Genomic DNA, 12,572 nt, shown 5'->3' with positions numbered 1-12,572 from the left:
CGGGAGATCAAGCTCCTGATCCCAGCACTCTTCCAGCTCTAGGGACCCGGCCCCTGGGACACGGGACGTGACCGTCCCAGGGAGAGTCCCAGGTTTCCCAGTGGGTCCCAGCAGCCCCCGGGCCTCCCTCTGTCAGCCAGTCTGGGTGCTTCTGAACACCAGGTCCGCAGAAGAACCCCCTCTCCCACCCCCGGCTGCTCTCAGGCTCTTGCCCCGGAATCCATCTGCCCTGCTCTGAGGCCAGTGAACTACAACGTCTGGGAGACGAGTCTCCGTGTCTCTTCCAGCCACCACCGCCATCTCCCACCCACTCGTGGCGTCCGTCCACTGTGGCCAAGAGGGAGTGCCCCGAGGAGTGGCTCCGGGCTGGTAGAGACTCTCCAGGAGACCCCTGAGCGGGAGGGGAGGAGATGTCTCAGAAGGGCTCTCCAGCCACCCCACGTCTGGCGCGGCCGGCCCGTGGCCGCGGCTCTCGGTTTCAGCCGCCTGTGTCCTGCCCAAACGGCTCACAGTGGGCTCCCCAGACAGCGCTCTTTGCTGTGCACTGCTGCCCTTCCCTGCTGCTCCCCCCTCCACAGCCCTGCCGCGCTGGAGTGCCACGGAGCACCAGTGGCGTCCTGGAGCAGTCCTGGCCACGGCCACTGGGCAGCAGGGAGTTATGAGGGAGGGGCAGGACGAGGGCAGCCGCCCAGCTGGTGGAGGGGCCCCCATCTCACCCACCATCAGTGCAGCCGCTGGGCACCTGTCCACAGCCCCACCCTGCAGCAACGCCACCCGGGTCTCCTAGTTGTCACCTCTGTCACCTGTCATCATTGCCACCAGCTCAGTGCCTCACACTTGTCACCTCGAGGAGGGAATGTGAGCACAGTCCTGTCCTCCAGCCTCCTGCCTGCAGGTCTCCGCTGAGAGGGAGAGGTGCCTGGCCCTGCCAATGGGGCTGGGGGGTCCTGGGTTAGCCCCCGTCACCTGCTGGACCCTTGATTTCCTCAGGAAGGGCCGATTTGGTGCAAAGTGCATGATGGATGGGCAAGAGCTCGGCTAGGCTGCAGACCGGGGACTGTGGCATCCCCTGGACAGTGGGGGACAGAAGGGACCCACGTGCCCACGCTGCTCTCTCCACCGAGAAGAGCCAGTACCTGCTCAGAGCAGCGTCCTCACGCAGCCTCCCCCAGCCACACGGTGGGCCCCCGCCCCTGCCCTCCCGGGTCTCATCCTACAGATTCAGGTGCCTGCCGCCTTTCCCTCCTCGGCTGGGGCTGCTCTCGGCTGCGTGGAGATGCCCCTAGTCCAGGCCCGAGACCTCATTCTGGACGGCTCGTCAGATCTTTGACCTGGTCACCATGACACAGTCTAAACCAAGAATGGCCCAGAAAAGCCGAGCCGGAACAGAGGACAGGCTGGATCACTGAGACCCGCTCCCCCAAGATCCTGCAGTTGTCCCCAAGGGTCACGGGGCACCAGGGATGTCCTGGGCGGGTCTCATTCTCTGCCCGCCTTCCCGAGTGGACAAGTCACGGAGCACTCGGCTTATCTCCATCTGCGCCTCACCCCACCCCAGGTGGGCAGCCGGGTGTGCGGCGCCCACTTACCTGGGCTCACAGCCGGCCCCCAGCCTCCTGTCCGCTCCCTGCTCCCTGCCTCCAGCTGCTGCACCCTGCCCTGCACGAGCCTCCGGAGGCACTGCCGTGGACAGGCGGTGCTGGGGCACATGTAGGTCACGGCGGCCTTTTTGGGCTCCGCTGCCCCTCCCACTCGCCCCGCCTCCCTCCTCCTCCTCCTCCTCTCGCCCGGGCTTGGCAGGGCCAGGCCCCCCAGGGCTGGTGCCCGGCCGCCCAGAGGTCAGAGATGGAAGGGTCCTGTGACATTTGGCTTCTCCGACGCCTCATCTTGCAGGGCTTTGAGCTCGGAAGCAGACGGGCTCAGTTACGCCTGCGCCATGGGGATGAGCCCTCTTAGCCGGGGTGTGGCTTTATCCACAGCCTTTGCTCTCCAGCTGAGCGGATCCCGGGGCCCAGGACACCACCCGCCACACAGGCAGAAAGCCGCTGTCCCCGTGGGAGTCACAACCCAAAGTGTCCCCAAGCAGGCAACACATTTGGGGAGCTAGTCAGCCCCAGACAGATGACAGGGTGTGACCCCACGGGCTGTGCTGGGCCAACTCCCCTGAAAGAGACCCCGGGGCCATGCACATCCAGGAGGAATTCCTGGAGGAGGTGGGCTTTCTCGGGACAGGGGGTGACCCAGCAGGTGGGCAGATGGTTGGCCGCGTGGAGGGAAGGTGGGGACTGAGGACAAGCTGTCCAGTGACAAGGCCACCTGCCCCGCCCCCCGCTCTGCCCTTAGGGGCAGAGACCTGGCTGTTTCCTACACACGCCAGGCTCGATGGGGCTTCAAATAAAGTAAAACGGGGTCAGCACTGCCTTTGGGGGGCCCTGGAGAGGCCCCCGTCCTCGTGAGCACAGGGCTGTGTGGGAGGGCACGGGGGAGGGGCGGGCGCACGTGGACAGGGGTGTCCCTGGCTGCTTCTCACTCTGCGTGACAGGCGCAGGTGTTCCCCCTGACCCAGCGCCTGCTGTGCGTTGGGCCCTGGGGTGCAAAGGTGACCAAATCTCGGGCCCTCTTGGAGCTTACAGCCTGTGGGCCAGACCAATGTCAAATGGCCAGCCACACGCTGTCACTCATGCTCCAAGGGACCAACAGAAAGTGGGGAGCTCAGGGTCTGGGGGCAGGCGGCGGGTGGGTGCGTTTGCCCAGGTGGCTTTGGAAGCCACCTGGAAAGTGACATCTCCGTGCTGAGGACTCAGGGGGGGCATTTCGTCCAGAGGGGTGACTGGGTGCAGCCTGCACTTTGAACGCTTGCTCGGGTGCAGGACGGAAAGGGAACTGGAGGGGGTGGGAGAGAGAGGCGGCTCCCAGCAGGGCAGTCCCGCAGCCCCCACTGGTCTTTCTCACAGTGGGGCTCTGGGCTCCGGGGGCACCCTGAGCCCTGCCACACTCCAGGTGCCCCGCTGGCCCCCAGGTGCTGGTGCGCCCCCCCTGAGGCCTGGAGGCGGCCCGCAGGCCGAGCAGGGGCGCCTGTCCCCTGGTCCCGCACCACACTGGGGTCCCGCTCTTTGCCGTAGATGGAAGTTTCTGGACTCTAGGAACTGCGGTGAGTCAACTGGTTCTCACGTGCCTCTGCCCTCTGTCCACCCTCGGTGACACGCAGTGCCCCATGTGTGAAGGTGGCACCTCCAGTTGGGTGACGGACCCTGGGTCGGGTGCCAGGGCCACTCCTGAAACGGACAGCAGGTTCGGGGGGTGGACGGGGGTGCCCGGCCTTTTTCGGAAATCTCCAGGCTGCCACTCGAGCCGCGACAGCTGTCCTGACTGCCCTCCAGTGATCTGTCTCCCAGGCCCAGACTGGACACGGCCGTGGCATTTGCTCGCCGCCTCTCCCCACGGCACAGCCTCATCACACCTCCTAGTAGGAGTTTCTCTCTGGGAGGGTGAGGGGCCAGGCCCTGCCTTCAGCGCCCCAGGTGGACAGGACTTGCTCTGGGGCCCCCTGGTTCCCAGGGGCCAGCAGAGGCCAGGACCCCGGGGAAGCCCCGGCCCCCACCTCCGGTGTGAGGGCAGAGTGTCTCCTTCCTTGGGCTCAGCTCTTCTCCCTCGGGCACCAGCTTCTCAGATTCCCAGCAGCCACACACAGCTGGCGGCAAAGATCAGGATGAAACCCCATCCCTGCCCCCGGCCCGGCCCCGGGGCGCCATGCCAGAGGGCTGGGTGGGGGCTGGGCAGGGGCTGTGGGCACTTCTATTCTGGAGGCCCGGCTCTGGGGAAGGAGGGCTGACCCTCGGTCTCCTGTCGAAAAACTCAAGGACAGGACCCTGCCTGTGGGACTCCTCTCCTGGGGAACAGCCTTTCCATGGCGGCGGCAACGGCACAGCCCCAGTCCTCGGGGGGGGGGGGGCTCCATGAGACTGGGGAGCCCTGGTACCCACAGTGAATGGCGGATGGTCCAGGTTCCTGCCGAATGGCGTCTGCCATCGCGCGGTTTGCGAGGACTGCCCTCTCTCTGCAGCGATTAGGGATGGGGACCGGTGCGCCCTCAGCCCTGGGGGACTTGGCTGGGCCCTTGGTGACACTGTGTCATTGAACAGTCTCCTTTACTGCTGCCACCGGCCTGTCGCACGGTGTCGGCGCCCAGCTCTGCCTCACCGACTCCTGGTCACTCCGCTGGAGGCTTCTGTGACGCTGGGACTGAGTGGCCCTGTCCCATCCGTGTATCTGTTCATTGGTTCTGTCCCCAACTTGAAATGCAAAAACCCACGGGGAGAGAGATTCCGTTTTGTTCCCTGGGTTGGGGACTCACTGTGCCCCTGACTCTAACTGGGGGGCAGGACAAAGTCCCCCCCCCAGGCACGTTCGGAGATGGCTGTGTCACTGAGGTTCTGTCTCTGTGTGATATGACGGAAGGGAGAGGTCCCCGACAGGTAAAAGGGACAACGAGGCCTGGGTCGGAGCTCACACAGCCCACGGGCGGCAGCTGTCGGAAGTGTTGTGGCTCGTCACCAACGCCGGGGGCTGAGGTGGAGGGTCTAGAGGTAAGACAGACAGAAGGACTCGTGAGCTACAGGGCCACCACACAGTCACCCAGACCGCCTGTCCCCCAGCTCCTCACGGAGAGCAAGTCGATTAACATCTGCAGACAGAAGGGAACCGCGGCCAACAGTTAAATTGGCTCCTTCCCACGGGTTTCAGTCCAGAAGGAGCATCCAGGGTGTAGCTACCCCACCAGGGTTTGAGGGGCAGCGTGTCTGGGAGTCCGCCCCATAGTGAAGTATTCTCACGACACAGACACAGAGCAGCCTTCGGATGCGCCAGCGAACAGAGGACAATGGCCTCTCCTCCTGCTCTGTGACAGCTGGTTGCTCGGCGTCCCCAACGGGGGTGCAGGCGCCACACCCGCCAGGACTTCTGGTCCCAGGCAAGCGTCCCTTCTGTGACCTCCCCCGAATGCTCGCTCCCCAACGGAGTCCCACCCATTTGATTTCCCAACATGGCTCCAAGTGAACGCTCGTTTCTTTTCCGAAGATTGAATTCCACATTCCGGGAGGTATGCGCAGTGGTCAGATTCCAGCGAGCGATGGAACGGTCAGGCGGGCGTGGAGACCTTTACCAGCAAAATAGCTGAGAGCCCTGCCCGGGCGCCAGGCCCCGTGATGGGCGGGGGCGCGAGAGCCCTTTCAGTCCCACAGCCGTGGGGTGAGGCAGGGCTCCTGCCCGAGTCCTGCAGAGAGGGAGCCTCGCACGGTGACAGGTGAAGTGACATTAGGTCACAGGGCCACCCTGACGGCGGCAGAGCTGGGTGTGGGGTCAGGCAGACAGGTCGGTTTGCTCAGAGACACCCAGGACCTGGGTGTCTGTCATTTGTAAAACGAGAACACGTCCAACTGCCTGAAGCTCTGTCCCCTGTCCCCTGAGAACTGAATGTCCTGCTGGGCAGAGAGGGGGACAGAGGGCCAGGGAGAAGGGAGAGAGAAAGGGAAAGAAAGAAGAAAAAGAAGGAAAGAAAGAGAAAGAGAGAGAGAACAGGAAGGACGGAAGGGAGGGAGGGAGGGAGGGGCCCAGTAGGAAACCTCCGTTAGCACCAGGCGCGGAGCAAGGTGACAAGCCCTGCTGGTGTGTGTGATCTCAGTGACACCTTCCAAAGGCTCAGCCAGCATCAACAAGAGATCTCAGGACCCAGGGGGTGTGCCCCCCGGCCCCCACTTCCCTTTTCCTGAAGCTCCCACACATTCCAGCTCCCCGCAGTTAATTCTGGAAAATGCCCCCGGCAGCCAGTGCCCGGGCTCCACCAGAGACCTCTGGTCCCAGGGGCCACCTGTCAGCTGGTCGTTAGTTAGACGCCCAGGGAGATTGACAGGGGCGGCTGGGTCTCATTAAAGCCCAAGGCGGAAAAGGGCTTTGCTGTCTAGTGACTGACCGGTGGCCCTGGAGGAGCTTGATCAGGGACCTGTTGACAGGGCTCCAGTGTGGTGGCTCCAGGGCACCGGGAACCCGAACACCTGGGGCCACTCCCGGGCCAGTCTGTGTCCGTCCTGGAGGGCAGCTGCTGCCCTGGCCCAGTCTTGCTCTCCAGGGTCACCCTCCGTCCCCCATGGTGCTTCCCCGGGAAGGAACGCTGTCGCGGCCACCCCTCTGCAGCCTGGCCCTGGGTTACCTCTCCGCGGGAGGCTGGGGCTATCCTCAGCTTATCCACAAACACCCCGGGGACGGAAAACGGCCCTGACCTTGTGCGTAGGTAGCATGAGGACTTACAGGAAGAAGAAACACCACTTCCTGAGATCAGCTGACACTGACCTTGGGCTAAAAAGCTGAAAACCACAGGCCAAAGAGAAATGAAATCCAGGGGAACTTGGTGGAAGCGACTTGTTACTTCCTGCTCTACCCTGATGGACGTTTATGACCACTACTTAGAAGGAGAGGCGGTGGGGGTGGGGGGTGGTCTGCCCTGGGATTTGCAAATATGCGAATAATCCAGAATATGATTAGCCACAGCTAGCTGCCCTCCCTGATGGTCTCCATCCCTCCCTCCTCACCCGCCACAGGCCCCACAGGGCAGCCGGCAAAGCCGCCAACAGCCCGGGCAGCTCATGAAACACTAGAGCTGAGAGGTGCTAAGTCTTCCCCAACCCGCCAAGGACGCCCGCCCACAGGCCCTCCAGCAGGGCAGGCCTGCCGCCCGTTCTGACATTGGCCTTGGTGGACGAGGAGCTGAAGGCCGGCGCCCCGGGCTGGGATGGACTCCTGCTCCACTCCCCATCCTGCCTGCCGTGGCCTGCCCATCCAGTCGCATCTCCTAGTCGCGGGCCTGTGGCTTAGTCTTCAGTTTCTTAAACACCATCTTCCTCATTTGCAACAGGGGGTGATGACTCTGGCAGGTTGGACGCTGGGTCAGGCAGGCCCGGCTGACACACCGAGTCCTCAACTGGAGGCCGGGAGCCCGGGGGGGCTTGGGCAGAGGGCAGGTGGGGGATGCCATTGGAGAGGCGAGGAGTCTGCCGCCACCACCAAGGTCACACTCCCCAGGGCGCCAGGAACTCGGTCCTCGGAGCAGATCCCTTCCCTCTGGCCTCATCATTCCCCTCCGAGGCCTGACCTGGGGACAAAACATTCTCCTGCTGCGCTTTATCCCAACCCACTGGGCCCCCCAGAACTTTGTCCAGTCGATGCCTCCTTGGCTGTCCCTGAGCCTGGCGGTGAGGACACTAGCCTGTCTCTTTTCTCGGGCGAGCACCTTTGTTCACTGCTTGCCCTCGGGACTCACTGGCCTCCTCCTGCCCCCCCATCAGCTATCATGGAGGCTGGCCACAGCTTGGCCCGAGTCTCGTCCCCTGCCCTCTGACCCCTGTCCCCTCACACAGCCCCGGGAGCTCCCCAGGACAGCCCCATCTCCATCTCCCCCCCTCCCGCCCCCCTGGCGCCCCCTCCTTGGTCCTGCCCAGGAACGACCCACCCCTGGGTGCTCTGCCAGGAGGCGGGATCTTTCAGGCAGAGACCTGAGCACCCTACAACCGTCCCACATTAACAGGTGACTCCGTGGGGGGCAGGACAGGGGTCGGGCGTCAGTCTCGGAACCTGGGGCGCCGGCCTTCAGCTGCTCGTCCACCAAGGCCAATGTCAGAACGGGCGGCAGGCCTGCCCTGCTGGAGGGCCTGTGGGCGGGCGTCCTTGGCGGGTTGGGGAAGACTTAGCACCTCACAGCTCTAGTGTTTCATGAGCTGCCCGGGCTGTTAGCGGCTTTGCCGGCTGCCCTGTGGGGCCTGTCTCGGGTGAGAAGAGAGGGACGGAGACCAGTGTGGAGGGTGGCCAGCAGCCCACGGCAGGGAGTCAGGGGACCTGGGCGTCGATGGGGATCCGGGCCTGTCGGCCCTTGCCTCAAGGGCCCCAGGAGGAGAGGCCAGAGGCAAATGGCCAGGAATGCAGAGGGAGCAATAGATTTGTTTGCAATCTATTTTTACTGTCCTGTCCACATGGCCTTCTTGTGACCCGGGCCTGGCCAAGCGGCCGGGCAGGCTTGTTCCAGGGGCCCCCCGAGAGGATTTCTCAGAGGTTACCCCCTCGAAGGCACGAAAGCCTGTAACCCAGAGCACAGCTTGCAGTCAGAGGCCTGGCGCTCCCAGTGGGCTGACTGGCCACCGATGTCCAGCCCCGAAGGGAAGGCAGGCTCGGGGCGCTGGGGCCCAGTGGCTGTGGTCTGATTTTGTAAATAAAGTTTTATTGGGAACAGGCCCACCACAGCTGCTGGGGTTCGTGGCCTTTAGTTAGGGCATGTGGTAGAGCCAGCAAGGGTGCCCAGTGGGGGGCACTCCTGAACCCCGACATCTCCAGCTGGGGAGATGCCACATTAGGCAGTGTGGCTTCACCGGCGGGGGCCGCAGACTCCAGAAGGAGGAGACGCCCCCCTCGACTTTGGGAGGAAGGCCCAACGCCTGCATCCTGCTTTCGCCGGGTGTGGAGGCTGCAGGAGGCAGAACGGGCTCCACGAGCCTCAGAGAGACTCAGAGCTGACTTGGTCAGCAGTGGCACGCCCGGGGGGTCAGCCACGACCCCCTCGGGGCCCTGTTTCTGTCTCTGTTCCACGAGGGCTCAGCTCAGAGCGATGCCTGGCCTCCCTCTCTGGTCAGCAGACTGACCCTGGCGCTGCGGACAGACATCTGGACGGAAGTCACCCCCTGCCTCGGGGCCTTCCTCCCAGCCCTGCTTCCCTGGGACAACCCCTTCCTCGTCACTCCTACGGGCCTCCCGACCTCCTGACCGAGCAATTAGGTGGGTTTCCTTCTGGTCACTTATAGACGTTTTAAAAAACAAACTTTGTGCCCTCTTGGCATGGCCCAGTTGGTCGGGACCTCACCCCATAACCGAGAGGTTTGGGTTTACTTCCGGGTCGGGGCGCCTACAAGGAGGCCACCGATCGATGTTTCCCTCTCACAGGGATGCTTGTCCCCTTCCCTTCCTGTCTGTCTAGAAGCAATGAAAAAACGCGCTCGGGTGAGAAGACATATATATGTAAAACGAGCTTTGCACTCCTGGGTGAGCAGACCTGCATCAGAGAGGGTGTGGGCGTCTCGGACAGACAGAAGGAGCCTCTCCACTTCAGATCCATGTCCGCCTCCCGAACATCCCCGGGGTTTCTGGTTTGCCCTTCAGAGGAGGGTTTCCTTTAACCCATTGTCCAGGTGGGAACACCGAGGTGCAGAGAGAGGTTGTGGCGGACGGGGTAGGGTGCGTGGGTTCGGCCGCCAGCAGCCCCCGAGGCTCAGTCCCTCCAGGGCCCAGGCCACGGGGCATAGAGCATCCCAAGCCACCAGCCCCTCTGGCTCGGAGGGCCATGTGTGCTATGTAAGTGTGAAGCAAGCGCGTGTGAAAACTGGATTAGCGTTCCTGCCCCGCTATGTGTCCTGGGATCAGCAGGACCCGGGCAGCTGGTGAGGACACCAGCGGTGACCTCAGGGCTCAGCCGGCGCCTGGGGCCCAGTGGCCAGGACACCGCCGTAGTGGCCCGGCTCACTTTCTTTGGCCTTATACTTCTCACCCAGGCCCGGGCAGGGGGCCAAGTTCTGCAGCCCGGGACGTCCCCAGAAGGTCCATCCCAGGTCCTTCCCCAGCCCTGCTCCCCAGGAAGGCGAGGAGACCCCTCCCCAGCAGGTTTCTCCCCCTGGCTCAGCCCTGCCTGGGTGGGTAGCCAGCTGGAGGGCGGAGGCCCCGGGAGATGGGCCACATTTCTGCCCCGGGTTTTTTGCCTCAGGAGGGAATCTGAGCTGCCCCTGTTTCTCTACAACAAGCCTGTCGCCCGGTGGGGTAATCTCTGTGTTTCTCAGATGACAGCTGCTGGCCTGAGTCAGAGATGTCCTCACCTTGAGGGTGCCGCCTCCCCCAGGGGGTATAGACTGGGGCGAGTGGTGGGCTGGCCAGGCACCATGGGCTGGAGCGTGAGGCCACGGGCGAGGGGGCCGGGGGGCTGCATCCGGGCCTGCAACCTCCCCTCCTGGGCCTGCGCCCTCCGGGGCCGTCCCCAGCCTGGTTAGCCCCTCGAGCCGAGCTTGTCCTCTGCGTATAATCGTGGGGCAAACATTTACCCTTTCCATTTTTGCACTGGCTCAATGACCTGCGGCCCGGCGCAGGGCTGGACACCCCGCGGCCACCTGACGCCTGTTTGTCGGCTCGCACGTCCGTCCGCGTGTCCGGCTGCCAGCAGAGTCATGTTCTCGGCCCTGTTGGAATTTTCACCATGCACTTAGGACAAGTGGCTGACGTGCTGCTGGTAAAAACACCGGTGTCTGCGGGCGGCATCTCTCACCCTCAAGGACCGACGGGCAGGCAGTGAGGGCCACTCCCCCAAGAGTATCGGACCCTCCCTCTGACTCCTGAGTTCGGCCAGGCCATCCCCAGCCCAATGGACAGGGCGACCTTGGGCTGCCCCCCACCCGGGCTGCCTGACCTGTCTTCCCAAGGGGCATCGGGGCATGCGGGACCCTGGGTCCCCCCGTGGGCTGTGTCCAGCCTGGGTGACTCAGTTCGTCCTGGACCATGGTGAACGGTCCTCAGAGCAGCCTGCTCTGACCACATGGCCGGCTGGGGTCTCCTGGCTGCCTCTGTGCACCTCTAGTCAGAAGGGGGAGAGTGCTGGAGGCCTGTACCCTGCCCCCCAATGTGGGGGCTGCCCAGGGCGGGCCCCTGGAGGCAGCCTGGCCTGGACCGGCTCGCTGAGGCCACCTTGTGTTTCCTTAGAGCACAAGTGGCAGACACAAGGCCGGAGGGTCCAATCCGCCCTCTGCCGTGTCTTATCCAGCCCAGCACCTTGTTTCTACCCAGTGGCGGCACCCACTGAGCTCCTTGCCCCTAGTTATGGAGTAGCTACATTTACACAATCCTAAGATCACATTTGGCCCTTGAAGGGAACTGGGAGGCTGATGTGGCCCCTGGTGACAGCGAGTTTGACAGCCCTGGCCTAGAGGATCTCCTGGAAAGTGGCCAGAGCCGTGGGGGACGAGGGCTGAGCTGCCATCTGCAGCATCTGGGAAAACGCCTGCTGAGGGGCCTCGGGGCAGCGACGGCACAGCGGTCCGGAGCCCTGGGTCCGGGCTGTGGGTCGGGGGCACGCCAGCGTCCTCCCCTCCCGGCTCCCCCTCAGACCAGAGCTGGCTGCATGCCTGTCTAGGTCGCCGCAGGCTGACCATCCCCAGGCCCTCTCCGAGTCTGTGACAATGACAGCGGCTCAGCCTTCTCTAGAGCCCCCGGGCACACCCGGGCATGGCCAGGGTCCCAACTTGGAGAACACAGAGCCGGGTCCTTCCCCGGCTCTGCACCCCGGCTCTGTACCCCGACCAGACGGGGATTCTGGGCAGGCGGGACCCCCTCGGGGCCTTCCCTCTGTTCCCTCCATGGCTCCCATGCTCCCCGCCTCCCGGTGGACATGTTCTCATGGGCAGCCAATTGCCCCCTGCCCTGGGCAAGGCCTGCAGCAGTGACCGCACAGAAGATGGCAGAGGGACCCAAGGTCACTCCCGAGATGACCACCCACCCCTGCCCGCCTGCCCGCTCCGACCCGCGCTGCCTCTCTGTCTCTGTCTTCATGTCAGGCCTGGCTCCGCGAGTGAGGCTCCAGGTTACGGACGAGCTGCCCCTGCAGAGTCCCCCACGGCCTTGCTCCGAGACAGAGCAGCAGACGGACCCAGGCTGAGCCGGGTCCCGAGTGCGGCAGACAGGCCGCAGCCCCGAGGACCTGAGAGTCCTGGCGGGAGCCGCTGCTCTGCCACTCAGACCGGGAGATGACCAGTGTTTGCCGGTTAGGCCACTGAGCGTGGAGTAAGGGTGTCGCACCCAGCAGGCGGCTATGTCTGTCCTGCAGCTGCCTGGCCCTGCCCCGCCCTCCCGTCTCCTCCCAAACGCCCTCAGCCTCACTGACCTCCTTTCTAGCCTCCTCTGTGTCCAGACACCTTCCGCCCCTGAGCGTCCACACGGCTGGCCTCCCGCCAGGCTAAACATACCTGAGTCAGTGCCAAGCTGGATCCTCCAGGTCATGCTGCTGGAGCTACAAAGGTCGCCTCAGCCAGTGGCCTCCTTGGAGCCCCTGCCCTGTGTCCACACAGCCATCGCTCCTTCCTTCCACAGGCTGTTGGTTTTGTGGAGTTGTCCACTTCCCCCCGAGACCCGGAGCTCCGGAGGGCGGGGACTTGGTTGGCTGTTCTCCCGCCGGGCAGTGCGGGTGCTCCAGGTGCAGATGCTGTGTGAGCGGCTGGGGAGGCCCGTCCTAACGCTGACCAGCTCAGCTGTCGGAGCCAAACTGACTTTGGTCATTGTAAATGGACCAGATCGATAACTATGTCCCTTGGTCCCGTGATTCTAGCCTTTCGGGGTGTGTTAAGCTGGATGGCCAGATAACCCCCTCTGCCGGTTTCTGTAGCATGTCACTGTGCCCTCATCCCAGAGCCGGGCCGGTGTGCAGGCCGGAGAGACGCACCCTTAAGGTGGCCACTCAGGAACCAGAATTCATCTATCACGTGCCTTCTCCGTTCCTAGGATGT

The sequence above is a fragment of the Artibeus jamaicensis genome, unplaced genomic scaffold, assembly GCF_021234435.1.
Source record: "Artibeus jamaicensis isolate MK-2021 breed Jamaican fruit bat unplaced genomic scaffold, CSHL_Jam_final scaffold_754, whole genome shotgun sequence".
In the NCBI taxonomy this organism is placed as follows: domain Eukaryota; kingdom Metazoa; phylum Chordata; class Mammalia; order Chiroptera; family Phyllostomidae; genus Artibeus; species Artibeus jamaicensis.
The sequence above is the reverse complement of the archived record's forward strand: the minus strand, read 5'-3'. Positions refer to the sequence as shown.